Source organism: Megalobrama amblycephala, linkage group LG23, assembly GCF_018812025.1.
Source record: "Megalobrama amblycephala isolate DHTTF-2021 linkage group LG23, ASM1881202v1, whole genome shotgun sequence".
NCBI lineage: Eukaryota > Metazoa > Chordata > Actinopteri > Cypriniformes > Xenocyprididae > Megalobrama > Megalobrama amblycephala.
The window spans coordinates 13678378-13692590 of NC_063066.1; the positions used below are offsets into that span (position 1 = coordinate 13678378).

The window sequence follows — 14213 nt, forward strand, 5'->3', positions numbered from 1 at the left end:
CAGAAATGATTCTGATGAGTGTTTTTTCAACAATGATGTAATGAAACAGTGGCAATTTAAGTTTGAAGGGAGTAAAACCTGTTTATAGTCTATTAAGGGAATGTAATTTTGCCAAAGAAGAACTTTTATTTTAAATATTAATTTAAAAGCAGCCTACTTAAGTAGGATATGTAACCATATCATCATGCTTAAAGGTGCTAAAGAGGATCTTTTTGTCGACTGAGAAACCAAAGACTGTTAGTGAGTTTTTCGAGAGAACGCCTCGAGAGAACACGAGTGTTTAGCACCGGCATTCGCTGTGTCGTGTTAGTGTATTCATTATGTCGGACTCACCGCAGGGAACTCATAATCTGCAGTTGTTACTCCTGTCTCCTGACAAAAACATTGCATGCGGCGCCTGTGGAGTGTGGAAAGTTACTGGAGCGCGCAGCCGTGCACATCTCTCACAAGGAACAAGCCAGAGGGCCAATCGTTTACGTGATGATCGCGTAAACGATTGGCTGATGTTTTTAAGGCCCTACCTCGTGCACAGATGATGCATATTAATATTATTCCTTTCAGTGCACCTAATAAATAGTCTTTTATCAGTTAGTAAAGACAGTTTCAAGTAATATTGCAAAAAATGTATAAAACAAAACATCCTCTTTAGCACCTTTAACTCTGAGAATTTGAATAATTGTATTGTGATGATCAGGTGAAGACATCTAAATCAGAGAATATCATAGGTTCAGGCTGCACATCTCTAGCGCACAAGCACTTTAGAGTCCCCTTTAAAGTACACATGAAATCAAAATTGACCTTATTTATTTTGTTAGCTCAAATTGCTAGTTTTGTGGTGAACTATTCATCCGTGCAAGTCAATTCACACCAAAAAATGGTTTGGCTTCGTATTATTTAATCAAAATCTGAAAATGCTCCTCCCCTCTGCAACGGTGCCCCTTCTCTAATGACATCAGTTTGACGGCATGGGTTGAAATCGCTTAAACCACCACAGGTACACCCACCACAGAAAACACAAAATCGTGTGGGAAACACTGTACATATGATAGTGCTCTCAAAATAATTATCTTAATATTAAAATACCTAAAATATGTGTTTGTAAAAAAGTAAAGTGTTTTCTTCTGCCGTGATCAGGATTTTACCATCTCCACCTTATGAACCAGGAAAAATTTGCAATCAAATTGTGTGCATTTTGTAAGTATGCAAAACACATGCAAATAGGTTGGCTGTTAGACAAACCCATATTTAAAGCAGGTTTTTACATATGTTAATACCAGCTCAAGTCACTAAATCTTACTAAATACCCAGGGTGTCTATGATTTATATTATTTCTATAAAATTGATCAGAATACCCATTTCCAACATTTCTAGAACATTTGCCTGAATTTACAAATAACAAAAGAAGAAAATGCAGCATTACTTACACATTTAAGCACTTTGCACCATCGATTTATAATGAAAAGAAACCCATTGTGAGAGAGACAGAACCTGAGAGAACCTCTTTGGTCCGCAGAGACAGCAGATTAGTACCTGCTTTTCAATGGTATTAATTTACATATTCAGTTATCATTTCTAAAATAACTTAAAATACTGATAACTTTGTGAGTGTAATTTAATATATTTGTACTTATATGAATTCACACCCCAAATTACATTGATTATTGGACATCTGTAAAAACAGCAGTGCAACTGCAAATCCAGTAGATTTTTTCAGTCAGTATTTTTTTTTTTTTTTTTTTTTTTGCACTTGCCATCAAGTACAATCAAATTTTTAGAAAATCAGGGCCTTTGCATACCCTGAGATGTGACAGCCTATTGTCATAAAGTCTGTTTATTTTACTTTATGAATCTCTTAAGATTCATAAAGTACATACTTTATAAATCTTACCTTCATAACGTATGTACTGCCACTTTTGTACACCACATTTGTATAATTTGCATGGTATTTGAAAATATTATCATTCAGAAATGACATATTTTACAATGTGAAATAATCTGACAAATATGCCACTGTTTTCCATGGACTGAATATTCAGAAAGCAAAATGACTTGTGCTTTATTTCATTACATTTAAAAGAGATAAAGGTACATAGCTTTTCACCCGTGATTAAAAAGAACATTTAAGAGATTTATGAAAAACTTGTCATTGCCAGAAAGTTTTAATACGCTTGCAGCTGGCTGTCACCGTCTGACTGTGCAATCTCATTTGAGTTCATTTCAGCACAATAGCCACATTTTCAGTCTATTCATAAACTTTTAATCTTTCAATAATGCACTAACCTTAGTCATCACTGCTAACAAAGGAACACAAGACAGAATTTTAATATGAAATACCTCTCTTTATTTTCATGGTTTTTAGCTCACAAGGCTGCCTCTCTATCTTTAGGAAATCAGAGTTCAAATCTGTCTAGAAATGCTTTTGCAATGTACTGGTTAAAATAATCCACTTTAAACATTCTACTAAGTAACTTTGCAACTGCATGTCAAATACCAGACGTTATTATTTGTAGTTTGTCTGCCTAATATCTCCTAACACTTTATTTTGATGGTCCCCCAACAGACATTCTATTGAAGTAGCTTTCCTATTCACAGTACATGTCAACTTATTCTACAAACCCAAACCCTAACAACTAATCCTAACCTAACAGTCTAGTCTACTAATACTCTAATGAGAGTGAGTTGACAAGTTGCAAAGTCACCTAGTTAGTAGAATGTCCAAAGCGGACCATCAACAAGTGTAACCGTTTACTTCACCATAACAGAAAAATGCAATATCAAATCTGAGAGATGCTCATTAATTAAGAGCATTTATGAAACTACAGGATGTTCCACGAATTAATATTTTCTTTTCAATTGCAGCCATAAAATCTAGCTTTCTGTAATCAAAAAAAAAAAAAAAAAATAATTAATGATCTTCAGCTTGGATGATATATCCTTAAACAAAATACAAATGAATGAGCCTACCTGATATTATATAGTCTATAGGTGACTGAAACTCATAATGAAGATGTTGCTATAGTGAAAACATAAATAAAATGCAGTTGAGGCCATTCAGAAGCTGAATACATTGACCTTGGTTGAGGTAGTCTGATTTTTTGCATACTTACAAACAAGCAATCATCTGAATAAATTCTCATATTTGCTTTTCATCTGTTGGAAAAAGATAAATTAATTAGGACTTGACATTTCCTCTCCCCAGTTTGAGAATTTAGTTTTTGGATCTTCCAACAGGGTTTATTGAAAACTGTGTTTAGCATGAGTCAAAGAAAGGTATTCAGAATCTTTCATTTGGCTGCTATTTGTCTAAATTTTGTGTTGCTGGAGGGACATTTCCCTGGATATATTACTGTGTTGGCCACAATATTACTGTAGATTTAATGAATTTTAATTATTATTTGAATTATGAGTCAAGGTCATGATCAGTTTGATGTCAATAGGGCCTATTGTCCTTGTGGGATTTAATGAATCCTGGCTTCTTCACTACACTTCCTTTGATACTGGACGCTCTCTCATCTTATAGCTAGACCAAATTTCATTACGAAACTATAAGACAGACAGAGACCTTTAGAACCTAGCAAAAATGTTTTCTTCTTCTTTTCAGGAACTGACCCAAGTGCACAGGAAGAACTGCTTTTGGTTCACCGTTTCTGGTTTGGCAGTCTCTGGTGATTTTTATGCAAACAATGAGTGTGTGGTACCAGGGGACATCAGAGCTTCATACAAACCACCTGCGTTTGTCAGCTCGCTGAAACCATAAATAAATAAGCCTGGGATGAAATGCTAGGAAGAACGAGAGGTTTGGAAACCCCCTGTCCACACATGAGTGAGAGAAGGACTGACAATGAATGAAAGAGTGACAGAGGAAGAGTGCAAAGGGATGAGAGATTGAGTACGCACCCCCTTTGGATTCTTCAGTGCTCCTGGGGAATGGCAGCGGAGAGAGAAAAGAAAATCACATCAAATCAATAGCTCTGTCTGGCCAAGAACTTTCTTTAAGGCAGATCTAAGTGGGCCAACTTTTGTCTCCAGTAGTCTGTCCCAGCAGCGAGATGGTCCTAAAGACATGCTGGTCCTAAAGACATGAATCAACAGTTTGCATGCTATAGCAGAATGGCACTAATACACATCTCACGGTTTTTTGTTTTGTTTTTGTTTTTCTGTACCTGCATTCTTGCTTCAAGGCTATTTCTGGCTTTACAAACAATACGAGCGAGAAGATAAACATATTCACACATTGCAGATAAATTATATGCACTACTAAACACAGGAATTTCAATGCATACTTCTCAGAGCGGATAATCTTTCATAAAGGACAGCATTTCACAATCTCTCTCTCTTTCACACATATACTCAAAACCCGTATGCAAAGACCACCGATGCTGTGATGAATGACCTTTTTTCATATTTTGCACTGATTTTTGGATAAAATATTGATGGGGTGGATCTAAACATGGCAAAATATGCTACATGGAGCTGAGAGTACTGCACTCTTATTGGTTGCTGAAAGCATTGGATGGATGGATTATTAGGTTTTCTTTTTTATTTTAAAATGTATAGGTTTTAAAGGGTTAGTTCACCCAAAAATGAAAATTCTGTCATTAGTTACTCACCCTCATGTTGTTCCAAACCCATAAGACCTTCGTTCTTCGGAACACAAATTAAGAATCAGTGGTTCGGAGCACCAAAGTCACATGCTTTCAGTAAATGAGGCTTTGTTATGTCATAGGTGTTTCGTAGTTTCAATGGTACACGTGACTTTGACAGTTTGATACACGCTCCGAACCACTGATTCGAAACAAAAGATTCGTAAAGCTTCAAAGCTTCATGAAGATCACTAGATATGGTTGAATAAAGTCATTATTTTGTTTTGTTTTTTTGGCGCACAAAAAGTATTCTCTTCATAACATTAAGGTTGAACCAATGTAGTCACATGAACTGTTTTACATATAACTTTAGTACCTTTCTGGGCGTTTGAAAGTGTAAATTAACGTGCTTTCAATGCAGGCCTCACTGAGCCATTGGATTTTATCAAAAATATCTTAATTTGTGTTTCGAAGATGAACACAGGTCTTGTGGGTGTGGAACGACATGAGGGTGAGTAATTAAAGACAGAATTTTCATTTAACCCTTTAAGAATACGGCTGACTGCGATATTCAGAACGCCATGACTAACCAATCAGAAACAAGTTTTCTAGAGAGCCGTGTAATATGCATAGAACATTTTGACAATTGACAAGGTTCCCAATTCTCTGGAAATCTGGATCTTTCTGTGCACGCAGATTCAGTGCAGCCCTGCTGATGAATAATTGCAACAGGCTGTTGAGGAGAAAGTAAACCTGATGCAGAGAGAGACGTATCTGGAGGTCATAGACATTTCAGTAAGCTTTTATCCCCCCCGGCCTCGGGAAGATTTTTGACCACCCGGTCACAAGCCAAAAGAGGGAGCGAATGGAATCGGACACGGGCTTGTCAGAGAAGAGAAAATAAGACGCAAGGATTATGGGGAGCCACTGAATAGCTTCAGACGGAGAGTTGGGAATTAAAGGGTAGATAACAATGGAGCGGGTTATTGGGTGTTATCAGCGTGTGAGTGGCATGTCGATTCACATTCCAGCAGGATGCCAGCCTGTGTCACTCACATCGAGAGCTCAGTGCACTCACAGGAGTGGAGTAAAACAACTTCAGTCACACTCCATTCTCTTTCGCTTTGTCTCACTTCCGCCCAGGGTTCACCGGGGTCAATCCTCGGTTGTAATACACCTCGCTTTTTTCATCCCTGCCACAGATAGCTGCTGAGCTGCGGTGCACAGAGGTGTGGAGATGTTCTCACATCCCTTTGATAAAAGGGTAGAGCAGAACATTTAGCACGGTAGTGCTACATGTTGCTCCAGATAGCACACTGTTGCCTGAGGAGGAATCAGTCAGAGGGGTTACTTAAAATCCTTACACATCAATTGATAGGGAATGATGGGACGTGATGTTTTTCCAAAGTGCTCATCACCAGACTCGCATTGTATTCTGGTTGTTAGTTCCGTCTGTATGCAGAAAAAAAAAAGAATGAAAAATTACACAACTTGCCAGTACTGTTTAAAGGTTCAAGAGTGCAGACAATAACAGGTTTTAATCAGACAAAAACAGGCTTTAATCAGATCTGCTCAGCTGTTATTAAGAGTAGTCTTCAAGAGTGCTTGAACAGGTTTTTGAGGCAAAAAAGCACACACCTGTGAAAATTACAAAGCAGGTGCGAACATCAAAAAAGCTAAAAGTTCAGCCAAATAAAACTTTCTCATATTTGGCAGTTGTCTGAAATGAACTCTGGTTTCACAACTGTTTTATTGTTACACTTAAAGTGTAAGTCTATAATTATGAATCCAAAAAATTACACACCTGTCAGTTTGTTGTCATTTAGATTATACTATGAAGAAAAACTAGCCTTTCTCATTTAAAAAAAAAAAATCATTTGCACAGAATATTTAAATTTATAGTTTAAAACTGTTTAAAGTTAATACATACTCAATTATTTTTATGTATATTTGCCATTTATTTTATTTTTGAGGTATTGTACAAACATGCCAAAGTTTTACCTTTATGAGCAATGTAAAATGTGCATATTCTGTCGCATTTCAGTTCAACTATTGTGTTTTGACTTTTTCTATTTCACCAATCTTCATATAGCAACAAAGCCAATCAGAAGGAAAGTGAAAAGCAAGCACAAAAGGACAGAATGCAATCTAACAGACCCAAACCGCTGTCCACTCCTTTCAGCCGATGTCTTTCAACTGGACCACAGAGGCCATCCTATCCCCGGCCACAGCAAATTAAGGCAACCATTGGGGTGACCACAGGACCAAGCATTGTTTCTAAGGAAGAGACGTGGTGTTCATCCACAGCAGGCTAATGAGGAGACAAGGGGGTATGTCTCGAGGAGATATTTTATTTTAAGTTATTTTTCTTCTCACAATAGGATAAGAAGTGGCAAGTCAGCCTTTTTGTTGCACTGCAAAAAAATTATAATAATTAGTATTTTTGTCTTGTCTTCCAATAAAATATGTTTAGTTATTAAAATATATATATATATATGTGGCACTTAATATTTGTGACAGAATGTGGTGGCTTGGTTTCTAAAACTTTTAGTCCAAAAATAACAATACAGTGAAAATGACCGAACACACTGGAGCAAATGATAAACCTGACTCAATAGGTAGATGGAGAGGTAACAATCAGCTCGTCCAAAGATGAAAACTGAAATATGCAGAAATCTTTCCAGACGTATTTCCTCTAAGCTCCATTGTAAGATAAGCTGTTCTTTTCTCTGAAACGTGTGCAAAGCTACTGTATTTCTGAAGAGAGAGGGAAAAATTGCATAAAGAATGAGGGAAAGAGAAAAAAGCGTGATAGATGTAGTCGTGTCTCCAATATAAAATATGAAAATCAAAAAGCCTAATCATAATTATGCAAAATACATTAAAAAAAAAAAGAGTATTGTGAAGACTCACATTGCTTTTGGGAGGGACAGGAAAGGATGTGGAGTCTCTCCAGCAGCCAGTGACTACATATAAATGTTGCAAAGACATGTTACTGCGTGTCATTTAATGAACATTTTGAAAGTTGATGAGCCCCTAATAACATTTTCTAAGTCACATAAGTCATTGAAAGCTCATTGTATCTTCCTGACTTCCTTTGCAATGGTGCATAACTTGGTCTATATGGTCAGTCTTGCAATGCTGGTAAAATCTCAAAGGAATGCAATTGTAATGGCATGAGCAATCACATACATTATGGATGCCCAGTAAAGCTGTTCCTCCACTCAAGTCTGTCAGTTTAGATGAAAAATGTGGCACGATCCATCACGTGCTAGACTTTTCTTTCCCATAGCTTGTGCTTGGCTGCCATCAAGTGGTCTGTTTGGTCTCTGTCGGTGTCATTTTGCCTCATTAAAACCATAATGTGTGCATCTAAAGATGTGGGTTTGTTTTCGATGCGCTATTTGACACGATTAGTCACTTAGCTATCCCCTCTAACCCTCCTCCTTTGTTTTTTCCTGTCTCCTCCATCATCCTACAAAAACAATCATTCGTCTTTCAAGCCCAGGCCCTCAAAGCCAACATCTCGTTCCTGGGCAACACTCCATCTTTTCCTTGGTAAAACAGCTACATCAGGATTGGATTCAGGCTACCTCATCAGTTTGTTTTGTGTTTGTGTGTGTGTGTGTGTGTGTGTGTGTGTGTGTGTGTGTGTGTGTGTGTGTGTGTGTGTGTGTTGTTTCTCACCGTAATGAATCACGCTAAACTCATAACTGTCAGAGTAGTCAGAGAAACTCATAAAATGGTAATCTGATCTCTAGGAATATGGAGAACTGATGAATGTGAGTCACAGGGTGCTGCTTCGAGTGTTATTTTATCTCCTCTACATGCAAATATGGATTAGCTGGGGGGGGGGGGGGGGGATACCTGTCAACATCATTTTAGTAATGAAATGAATTGAATGACTAAAAGCAAAGGTCTTCAACAGGAGGTTCATGGAGGTACTGCTGGTCTGCCAATTATAGTTCTTTAATTATTTTTATTAAATGAAAATGTAAATTGTTTTTGTTTTTTTATAACACATAATATGTGTTATAAAAAATTATGTTATGTTCAAACAAAGCTAAATTTAAGAATCTAAAGTTCAGTTAAATGTTTACTTGTTCCTCCCACATCAAAATGCATTAAAGGGCACCTATTATGCAAAATTCAAATGTGTGTTGGCTGTGTGTTTACACAACCACGCTATAATGATAAAAATCCACCCACTCCTTTTTTTAATTCCCATAAATCATAAGCAGTGTCTCAGAACAAGCCTTTTGCAGATTCTAGCAAAGCGACATCACTTTGCACAGGCCCCGCCCACGACTGCTGATGGACTCTGTCGTATTAGCATAGGCCCCGTCCTGAGTGAGTTGTACACTTTCAGCCATTTTCTCCAGGCTGGAGCAGCTGTAGCGATAAGAATGTATCGTAAGCGACTGAGGTGTTTTTTGTTGTTGGATGTAATGCCGAGTTCAGACTGCACGATTTTAGCCCCAATTTTGTTCACACGAGTGACAATCACGCAGTGTGAATGAGCAAAGACGCGATCTGAGAGAATCGCCGACGAGTCACCAACACCCGTGAAATATTTGGCATGCTAATAAAATCCTGCTGTGTGAAAAGTGTTCTGACTGAAAACTACATCGGCGATGACCGACAGCCAATGAGAGAGCAAGGTACAGAGCAGCGGGGAGTTCGGGGAAGAGTTATAGACCACAATATCAGCACTTCGGTAAAGTTGGTTTTATATTCGCACATTCGGCAATCCGTATTCAATAGCCTTGTTAATCACACTACATTGGACATTCAGTGGACATTCACAAGTAAATATGCCATTAAAACAATACTTGCCTATTTTGATCGACTGTGAAAAATGTTGTAAGTTGACAATCGTTGGTTGTCAATATCATGTCGCTGCTTAAAATTCACAAACATTAATTTATTGCGCATTTATTGGAAAGTCTGAATTTATCAGAAGTCCGAATGTGCGAATATAAAACCAACTTTACCGAAGTAATATCAGCAAGCATGGCTTTGTTTCAGAAAAAGGCTTCTTCTCGGTCTATTTGGTCTATTTCTTTTTCTTGTTTTCACTGCAAATCGGCGCACAGGCAATTCGTATTGCAAGCTTCTTGCGGGCTACCATTTTTAATAATAAACCCAGTCTCACGTGAGAACTCCGGTCTTGCACGCGGGATATCGCGTTGTTTCCTTGTCACATCTCGTGTGTGTTTGGTTGTGAAACGTAGTTTGCGTGCCAGACAGAGTTGTCTGCGATTCTTTCTATTGTAAAGTCATGCAGTGTGAAACCTTCTGTCGCCGATCCATCATGCAGTTTGAACACAGCAGCGACTGAATGCTGGCCAAGATAGTCATGCAGTGTGAAAAGAACAGTGACCCGACTACTTTGAAAATCGTGCAGTCTGAACTCGGCTTAAGAGTGAACATAAAAGTCTCCATGTACTCCCAACATCTGAGCCGCTGAAGACGTAGTGGATGTTTTTGTTTTTGAAGAGAATGCGCCCCCATATACCTAAATTTGTTTATGTCTGCGCAAATCATTTTACACCCGACTGCTTTGTGAACGAATGTCAATAGAATGGGACAATACAAAACACAGTGATTTTCTGAAGTGAAAACAGACAATTCATCTTTTGTGTGATGTACAAACATCATAAAACTCTGACTCATTCAGACATGTCCGGTACATCAGGCTTGTACTAATAATGGATAAAAGATAAAAACAGAATTTATAACTGTAATTAAACTAAACTATACCTGTTCTATCTCCATGCAGCATATATTCTCAGTTTCTGACATTATTTCGTTAGTTGGTCCTGACTCCTGACACCAGAGAATGAGCTCTTTAAGCTCCGCCTTCTTAGACCAGGAGCAGCTCATTGGCATTTAAAGGGACACACACGAAAGCGGTGCGTTTTGCTCACCCCCAAAAAGTGGCCATTTTAACATGCTTAACACGCACTCTGGGGACAGCAGAGACTTATTTTAAATAAATGTAAAAGGGGGCATAATAGGTTGTTTGCAATCACGTGGTTTTTGTGACGCGCGAAATACCGGTGGAGGGCAAGCAGTGAAAATTAGAATGGAAGAGATGGAGAAAAGTCCTTTCTGTGCTGATTTAGAAAGGTATAAACAGAAAATTACAACATATGTTGGACGTGATCTTTATGTTATGAAGATGAGCGACTTTTCCACTGAATCGAAATACTTTCCTGCCATCGAGGAGGCAGATACAGAGAATGGGAAGCTGCCGTCACGCCGCGTTCAGTTCTAGTCTGGGTTTGTTTATATCGCGCTGCCTTTCTGCTAGTAAAGGGCAGTATTTTAGGGCAGTATTTTTGATTTTGTGTCGCGATTGTGAAAAATGTCACCATTGTAGGTCATTTATGCTGAATCGAGAATCGCAACAGGAGCTCACATCATCGTTTAAAGAAAAAAACTGGACGGTGTAATACAATTGTTGCCTTTTATATGTGTAAAAACACACTAAAATGTCACTGATTTAACCCACTCCCTTTCACTCAATAAAATCACATAGCTGAGTGTTTTTGAAAGTGTTGTCTTTGTTGTTGAATCGACTTCTGTCAGCTTGTTAAACATTTATTTATTTGGACATTTTCTACCATATGATGGATGAAGCAGCAGCGCGTGACACTGTTCTCATGGTAACCAGATCAACATTGTGAACGGAATACTACAAAACTGAAGTGAAAACACCAAATTACCATTCAGTGGGATAAAATAGCTTCTCTTCCCTGCAAACGATACCATGAAGAATGTGGATATTTAACCAAGTCAAAAACAAATGAGGTAAGCAGGTATCCATATTCATTTCAGTATCAGCAGACGCAAAACGCTATTAAAGGCGACAACTTTTAAAGTTAAAAAACGATATAAGTTATAAAAAACGGTATAAGTTATGTAAACGATAAACACCTTCTGGGTTCTCGATTTTATCGATTTGAGCAACCATAAACGACGCAAAACATACGAATTTTGAGTTTTTGATAGGATTCCTATATAGAAAAATCAGTCCCTGCCCTCCAGACTCATTCGTGCTGCTGCTGTGACGTCATGTGCAAACAACCTATAGGTGCCCTTTAAGTAAAATTAAAATGCAATGTACAAGTACACTACCGTTAAAATATTTGGAGTCGGTAAAATTTTATAATACTTTATTCAACGAGGATTGATCAAAAGAAACAATAAAGAAAATATTTATAATGTTCTTTTGAACCTTCTATTCATCCAAGAATTCTGGGGGAAAATGTGTCATGGTTTCCACAAAAATATTAAGCATTCCAGAATAATTTCTGAAGGATCATGTGACATCGAAGACAGGATTAATGTCTGCTAAAAATTCAGCTTTGCCATCACAGGAATAAATTGCATTTAAAAAATGTACTGATATACAAAACAGTTATTTTACTTTATAACAGTGTTTCACAACATAACCGTTTTTCTTATTCTAATTTCTTATCAAATAAATGCAGCCTTGGTGAGCATAAGAGACTTCTTTCAAAGACATTTATAAAAAAATCTTACCAACCCCAAACTTTTGAATGGTAGAGTATGCGTACATCAATATTCAATATGTGTACATTCAATATTTTTAATGACTTTGTATCATAAGCATCATATGAAACTATGTAAATACATGAATATTGTTCTAATAGCATGTTATTTTAAGCCAATACTACATAAAATATGAAACAGGAGTCTCTGCTCTATCTCTATCCATTTGCCCCTTAAAGGTTTGAAGTACAATAAAAGTCTGAAATAATGATTCTCTATGCCACTTTAAAATGAGTGTTGGTTTTGCTTCATAATGTATGTGAAATTCACTACAAGTCCATGACAGAGTTTGTACAGTATATAAAGATACACAGTGCATTAAAGCAAGAACACCTTACCTTGGTCATTGCTTGTTGTAATGTCAATGTGACTCATGGATCAGATGACTACTGCCCACATTGCCTCTTTTTTAGCTGTCGGTTGTCTCGTCTCCTGTGCCACTTGTCATGAATTGGTCTGGAGAACAGCTGAGCCTTCAGACACTGGGCATATAACAAGAAGCAAAGAAAATTAAGCATTCAAGTGACAGAAACCGGACCACTCAAGCAACAATACCAAAACCAAAAGCAGATGTCATGTTCAGAATACAGCTCTATTTCTGTCAGCGCTGGAAGCTGTTGAGCTGTTGTTGATTTTTTTGTTTTTTCTTTTCATTTTTGGCTCTCAATCAAATCTGAAAACATAATATGAAAGAGATCAGCAAAGATGGATTAGGGGGTCTTTTGTTTGCTTTGTTTTTTTTTTTCCTTGTCTCAATTTTTCCAGCTGGGGACTCTTAAGAGATCTCTCATGAATGTCGAATAGATGGGCGCTCCTTGGAAAAGTGGTGTGCTTGTAAACAGATGCAGCACTTATGAGGCCTGGGCCATGGAAGCGCAAAACGAGAAGTAACATGTCATTATGCAAAAGACGTCTCCTCAGGCTTTGAGCCTCCCCTCTCCTCCGGCTGCCAGCCGTTTTAGTGTCTGCTCTCTTGTGTCTCTAGCTTTCTCTCTCTCTTTCCTTCTATCTCTTTCTCTTAGCTTAGTGTCTTCAGCTCAGGGATGTTAGCTTCAGCTGCCTCCTCTTAATGTTGTTGGCTGCGCATTATTTTGAGAAGCGGGTGCCTTTCATTTCTCCCACTCTAAAGTGCCCTTTTGACTCAGAGGCGAACATAAAACGTATCAATAGCATACCAATTAAATATATATTTTTATACATTCACAACTCAAAGGACATATTATGCTTAAATAAAAAAGATCTGTGCAGAAAATGTTAACCTACGTCCTACGCAGATAAGAAAATGGAACACCTGATGTGGAAATATATACTGCCCTCTAGTTGCTGCTGAAGGTATAATCAAAGAGGCTTCACTGCCTGTTAAAAATGCCCCTTGCAGTTTTTCTTTTTATGTGCTACTTTTTGTATTGTTACATTATAGGTAGAGTACAACAAGTAAAAAAAAAATGTATGCAAATGTACAGAACATTGCATTTCAAAATCATAAACATTTTAAATATATATCAGATATTAGATCAAATTACCTTATATTTAAACTTTTATCCCTTGTTGGGTCCTATATGAGGTTTGAAGACATTAAGATGTCCTCCAAATATCATTTATAATAATAATTAAAAAAAAAAAAAAAAAAAAAAAAAAAAAATAAATATATATATATATATATATATATATATATATATATATATATATATTATATGTAAATCTGGTGAGATCTAAAAAGCAGCTTTTGTTTTGAGCATTGACTGTGAAAGTATTTTAGTTCTTCTGAAATCTGAAATAGCCTTTTATTTCCTTTTAAAATGTAATGTGCACAAATAAAGCAAAATGGAACTTTGGAACAGAGGAAAAAGTTTGAGCATATTAAAATGCCTGGTATTGTATTGTAATAATTATCTCAAAGAGCCAATGTGTTACAGAATTAATTGCCAATGACTCCAGTGTGAGGATGTAGTAAGAACTAAACAGAGCTTGTGTAAACATTGCAATGCATTATTTATTGATGTGTACATTACAGAACACACTGCAAGGGCTTTAGTCTTGTGGGAATAG

The 14213-nt window shown here is 37.2% G+C and overlaps 1 long non-coding RNA gene across 4 annotated transcripts; it reads right to left on the minus strand.

Annotated features, from left to right (window-relative positions):
* Positions 1-1997: 1997 nt before the first annotated feature.
* Positions 1998-13471, minus strand: LOC125259411. Of its 4 annotated transcripts, none has more exons than XR_007182796.1 (5): positions 12503-13466; positions 7497-7549; positions 5948-7340; positions 2965-4072; positions 1998-2876 (listed from the first exon to the last, which is right to left on the minus strand). It is a non-coding gene; the product is annotated as an uncharacterized LOC125259411 (long non-coding RNA). The 4 variants fall into 4 exon arrangements; XR_007182794.1 differs by having other exon boundaries at positions 1999-4072; positions 12503-12646; positions 13428-13471; XR_007182795.1 differs by having other exon boundaries at positions 1999-4072; positions 5948-6997; positions 7190-7340.
* Positions 13472-14213: the final 742 nt, after the last annotated feature.